General features: G+C 37.2%; 1 protein-coding gene across 5 annotated transcripts in view; it reads right to left on the reverse strand.

The window, feature by feature from the left end:
* Window positions 1-6,061, reverse strand: part of LOC120371899 (connector enhancer of kinase suppressor of ras 2-like) — a 581,536-nt gene that overhangs the window by 106,888 nt on the left and 468,587 nt on the right. The window lies entirely within an intron of this gene.

The raw sequence follows: 6,061 nt of genomic DNA on the forward strand, positions 1-6,061 counted from the left end.
TCAAACTTTTGGTGTATAAAGTTAAGCACCTAAGATATTATTTAGGCACCAAAATAAGTTGCCTGATTTTTACAGTGACTTCAGTTACTTCAATGGTAGCGGCAGATGATCAGCATCTCTGAAAAAAGAAAGACATTTATTTAGGTTCTTAACTATAAGTACACAGTTTTAAATTTTCATCCCTAAACTCTGTCCTTTGGTTTCCTCATTTATAAAGTGGGGCCAAAAAAACTACCTCCTTACCTGACAAAGGTATTATTAAACTCTATTAATGTTTGTAAAGAGTGCTTGGAGATCCTCAGATGAAAAATAATACATAATTGCAAAGTATTATTGTCATTCTGTACCTACATTTAAATAAGAAATCATACTCACCCTCTGGTAAAGTGTCTATTTCACAAAATGAGGATGAGGATTGTGCTATTTACCTTTATATAGGCAGTGCATTATGGTGATCAGAAGGATACTTTTTGCCTCCTGCATGCTACATGTATAAAGCATTTTAAAAAGTCTTAAATCTTTGTTCAGTAAAGCAAGAGAGACAATTTTGCTGAACCCTCCAATGATGCCTAGTCACATGTAAATGTCTCTAGAAATGTTTTTAATGTTAATTTCTTGCACATCTATTTCCATTGATTGACACAACCACCTTTGAGAGAACAAGCAGGACGATTGCAATCAGTGACTGATACTCTATATTTCAACTGCATATTCTGCTTCAGATATGATTGACTGACATTCAAATACACGGCAGTGACAAATGTAGCTGCATGCTTTGCCAAGATGTTTCAACTATTCTGTGGAGATCCTGTATAATTATTATACATTAGTTTCCATATTTGATTTATGGAATGTCTTTTGGATTAAAATGTTGCCATGGTAAATATGTATTTTTAATCAAAACCAGCGCACATGCTGGTATTAAAACATTTGTAGTACAATATAAATGGCAAGACAGTAAGTAGCATCTTTATTTTATATCCTTTCCCTGCTCTTAGCTTCCTAGCTATTTTGCATTATATTTCATTGGGAGTGATGGGTCTGTTTCCTCTTGTTGCTGCACACAATGCCACTCTCTCTCACTGATCGAGTTACAGTAACTTATCTAATGCTGATATCAAAGACGGCCTCCCTTCAAATAAGATTTTATAGTGGATGAAAAGTACTTCTATGATAACAATGTTGCACCCTTGCCCTAGGAAGTAGGGAATTTTATTGTCTGAAATGATTGCATTCAGGGTTAGTAATAGTGCATGAGCCACCACTCAGCATAAAATTCTTTAATAGCATTTCCATTTTAAGCAGGTGAATACTAAAAATGACTTCATTCTTCCTGTGGGCCCCCCCCAAGTAAATTAGGAGGCACAAGCCTCAGTGCCTACAAGAAAAGAAAACTTATGTTGGAGCTATCTATAGGAAGAGTAAAGTATTCATCTACATTTTCTTGAAACATAATATGAAAGATCATTCAGCATACCATACCTGTCAGCAGCACAGTATCAGTTAAAAGGGTCACAATAAAATCCTGATTAATAAATGTCAGAATTTCTGCTGCAGTACAGTGTTATTAAAATATGAATGAACCAAGCTGATCTCCCTAGAATTACACTGGACAGCTAAAGCAACCTAGTAAAAGAACTTTTAGAGACAGCCGCATCATCATTCCAACCATACTACTGCCATCCATGTATGATTTATTCATATTAAAAGACTAAATAAATTTTTTCTCACATGCCTCTTCATTCTGGAGTTATTAAATTGAGACCTTGAAAAATGGAAAACTCATTCAATCCATTTAACTGTTTCCTGCATTTTTTCCAGAAGTGTTCCCAATGTACACAAAGCATGTACATGCTGGGATGGTAAGGTCGCAGCAATGCATTGGCTGGGGGACCTGGATGGAAAAAGAGGGGAAGCCCCGTGGCTAGATACTGAATGAACATGGAGTACCGGTGTTTCTAGATTTAGAAACACACTGAAATAACGAACAAAAATTTAAGAATATTACAAGTTATGAGGTCAGCCTCAGTGAAATAGATCACCCTGTAGCAAACCACCTCTGATAAATCAACTGGCATGTGGGGTGTGCTGCTGACATACCTACAGTGGAACACACAGCTATACACAAGCAATGTTTTCTGCACCTTATTTATTTCAGTAGCATATGTTTTTTAGTGCAATAAGGCGCTGATCACACACTCATTGACACTGATGACAACACTCCCACTGATGCATATGAAATATGCACCTAGCTTTCAACATAAGCACCACATCACTACACCACGTCTCTCTTTACTTTGAGATAAGAATGTATTGTTATTCTGGTGAAGCACTGCTTTAAACTGTAAATGAACAATCCATCTCAGTGCACAGAAATTGATGGTACAATGAAGTGCTGGATGTACTGTCCACCACAAATAAACACATGTATAAATGGGCCCAGACTAGAATTCCTTTGAACTTTTGGAAAATTGAATCTGCATCTGAGCTTTGCAGCTCAGGCTAAACTTTCAGAAATTGTTGTACACTAGAACACACCACACCTTTAAGCAGAAGGGGGAGGCGTTGTCCGGCTTTCAGGGGAAAGGGAATAGCTCCTGACAGCCAGGAGGGGTGCGAGGCTCAGAAGCAGCTGCAAAATGGGGGAGTGGGTCAGCATGGCAAAGCTGCCTCATCCCCAGGGACTGGACTGGCTGGGGAGTTCAAAAGGGGCAAGGCCAACCGGGAGAAACCCCTTTTCCCTGGACCAGGAGGAGCAGCACCCACCTTCCCTCCCCTTGAGGTGTCAAAATACCAGGTTTGGTCAGGTTCTGCTGAGGGCATTGTGCTAGCCACTCCTTTCTAGGGGGCTGGGAAGGAATTTTTCCCTCACCACCAGACTGGCCTAGGTAGAGTGGGTTTTCTTCTGCCTTTCCCACAGTGGGTTCAGGAACAGCTTTGTTATGGTGAGTAGGGAAGAATGTTAAGTTATGATATCACAACTCATTATTTAAGTGTGTGGCAGAGGTTCAGTGAAGGTAACCCATAGGGAAGGGATACAGTGACTGGATAAGTAGCTTGGTTAAAGGACTTCAAAAGGAGGTGTTGGTTAAAGGAGCAGAACGGGGGGAGAGGGGCGGGGTTGGGGCTCCTCTGACGGGTACAGCAAGCAGCCAACCTCCCTTTCTTATAGCCTACCTTAAACCTTGTTCGGGGTTGGGGAGGGAGAGGAATGGTAAGGTCCCAGCAATGGGTTGGCTGGGGGACCTGGATGAAAAAAGAGGGGAGCTGGCGGAAGCCCCCTTGGTAGATACTGAATGAACATGGAGTTACCTGCACTGTACATTTTTATCTGCCAAATAGTCCCAGACATCTAATAAAGTTGCTAACCATCTGATATGGTTGACATTAAAACCATATCTAGTGTCTCCTGCCCTTCTTTCGGTATAGCCAGTAAATGAGCATGCATCCTCTAGCATAACATACATTTCTCACCCAGGTATTACCTGGTCTAAAACTTTGGAAAAAAACCCTGCATAAATTATGTTTTATTTCCATGATTCAGAACTAGTGATCTAATTGGTGACATTCAAACTTTACATCAGATACAAGAATGCACTGTAAAATTGAAGTCAATGGATGTGCATCAATCTAATGCATGATTCACTTGCATTGAAGTGCTACATGCATATGAAACCCTTTTTCTCCATGCGCACAAAACCAAACTGAATTGGTGAAAATCCAGGTAAAAAGGCCTACATTTCACAAGAGTGGGTGTTTTGAAGTAAAATTAGATATGACTAGCTAAACCTATAGCAACCAGAAAAAAAAACCTTCATGTAACGCACATGTGAGCTACTAAATGTTTGCTTCACAATTATTAAAAAGAATCTGCTCAGAATTACTTTAAATATTTTAACTAGCCATATTATGGATACTATTATATAGTTGTTATTACATTAATCAGCCTCTCTAATATTCTGTCTACTGAATGTCTTCATATTCTGACAAGGAATAACTATAGTTGTATAGTATGTATCCTACACAGGCTGATTTTAGTAAGAGATTAATTGTCTGTTTCCAATCCACAGAATTTTCATGTATCTTTTAAACTATAATTATGTAAACTGAAGCAGAAAATTAGTTGTCAGTATAAAGCTGAGTTTTCCCTCAATTAGAAATATGAATAATCTTTTCTTAATTACATTAAAATTAATGAAGCACCAAAATGCCTTGCAAATAAAGGAATAATAACATCTAACTACTAGTAAATATTATATCAGTAGATTTTTATCTGTATTTTAAATGAGTACTTACTGCATTTTGGATCTGGTCAGAACACTTTCGATGAAACAGTTTTTCATTTGAAAATGCTGTATCAAACAAACAGTTTTTTTCCCATGAAATCATATTGATTTTTATGAAATTTCCCACAAAATAATTTCAAAATGAAGAATGAAAAAAAATTCATTTCAGAAAAATGTTTTGGAAAATTTTGCCTTCCAAAAAACATTTTATTGATACTAGAAATTTAACCCCAGGATGCCCTGTGAAGAAGGTATTCCAATTTTATATGTGAAGAAACTGACACAGAAAGAGATTATCAGGAAGGCTAAGGCAGAGCCAGGTAAAGAACCTTCCTGCCTCCCACTGTTGTGTCTTACCCACAAAGTCTACCTTTCTTCCATTGGTAAGAACTAGGAAATAGTCTTTGTTTGATCACAAATTAAAACATAAATAATGGTAACTTTATCCTGATTATTTTATTTATGTTTCTATTGAGTTTAGAGAACAGTAGTTGTCCCATAACTCATTTAACATATGTAATTTCCCACAAGTGAAAATTAAATATGATGCATGCTAGTAGAAACAGAATTGCCTTGTGGTTTGGCAGAACATGGACCTATGATTCTAGAATTGCAAGAGAAGTGGTTTCAAACCCTGGATGGGTTGTATATTTTTATGATTCATATATTGGCTAATTTTCAAAAGGTCCTGAGAACTCACAACACACACCGAAGTCAGAGCCAAAGGCACACTACAATTCTGAAAATCAAGCCAATATTTTATCTTATTGTCAAAAGAATCAGTCTATTTCTATTTGTTTAAATGGCTCCCACTTGTTTAATATTGTTGATATTTTAGATACTACTTCTTCATATGGATGATTGACTCTTTGCTTAACTTGGCTTCTCTACTCCACTGCAAGTGAATTGTTTTTATTTCATTTAATCTCAGCCACTGAAAAAATAAAATACGGTACTACATTGTTAACATACATTCAGATTTTTAAATAAAATACTACTAGTCTTGATCAACATTAATATTACTGTTCTATTATTAATTAAAAATTTAAACTTCTGTTCTAATCAGGTTCTTATACAGCCTCAGCACTGTAACATCTCTGTGTCTTGAAGAAGTGCAATAAGTAATGTGACTAACCTGTCTCAATTGTTCTCTCATCCTCTCCCCAAAAAGAAATTGTGTGGGGTTTGTTTGGAGTTTTATTTCATTTAATTTTTTCTTAAATTATAATTTAATATATTATATGTACTGTGAGCTACCTGTTTACATTAGCAAAAGCAAAGTCCAGGAAACACACTTTGCACTTTGAGCAAAAAGTGAAGAGGTTTGCGATGGGCTTTATTTCCAATGTGAGTTTGTTCCAAAGTCTTGGACCAGTCCCAGAGAAAGCTCTATCTCCTGCACAGGCAAAATTTGTCTTTACAATGGACAAATTGTAGGGAGAAGGTAATGTGCCCGAGGAGCACAGTTGTCATCTGTGGTCCTTGTTATGGAGCTTTAGCAATTATGTAACCTGGACTCAGAGTGCTGCATGCCTTGAAGATAAGAATGAACACCCTGAATTTGACCTGGGAAGGAAAGACAGTGTAAAAAGCAGAGGACAGATATCATGTGTTCATGGTAGCCTGAGTTATTAAGGAACTAGGTTGCCATGTTCTGTATGGCGTAAATTTTTATCAGTGAGGGTAATTAACCACTGGAACAATTTACCAACCGTTACAGTGGATTCACCATCACTGACAATTCTTAAATCAAGATTGAATGTTTTTCTAAAAGA

Source organism: Mauremys reevesii, linkage group 9 (assembly GCF_016161935.1).
Source record: "Mauremys reevesii isolate NIE-2019 linkage group 9, ASM1616193v1, whole genome shotgun sequence".
Taxonomy (NCBI): Eukaryota; Metazoa; Chordata; order Testudines; family Geoemydidae; genus Mauremys; species Mauremys reevesii.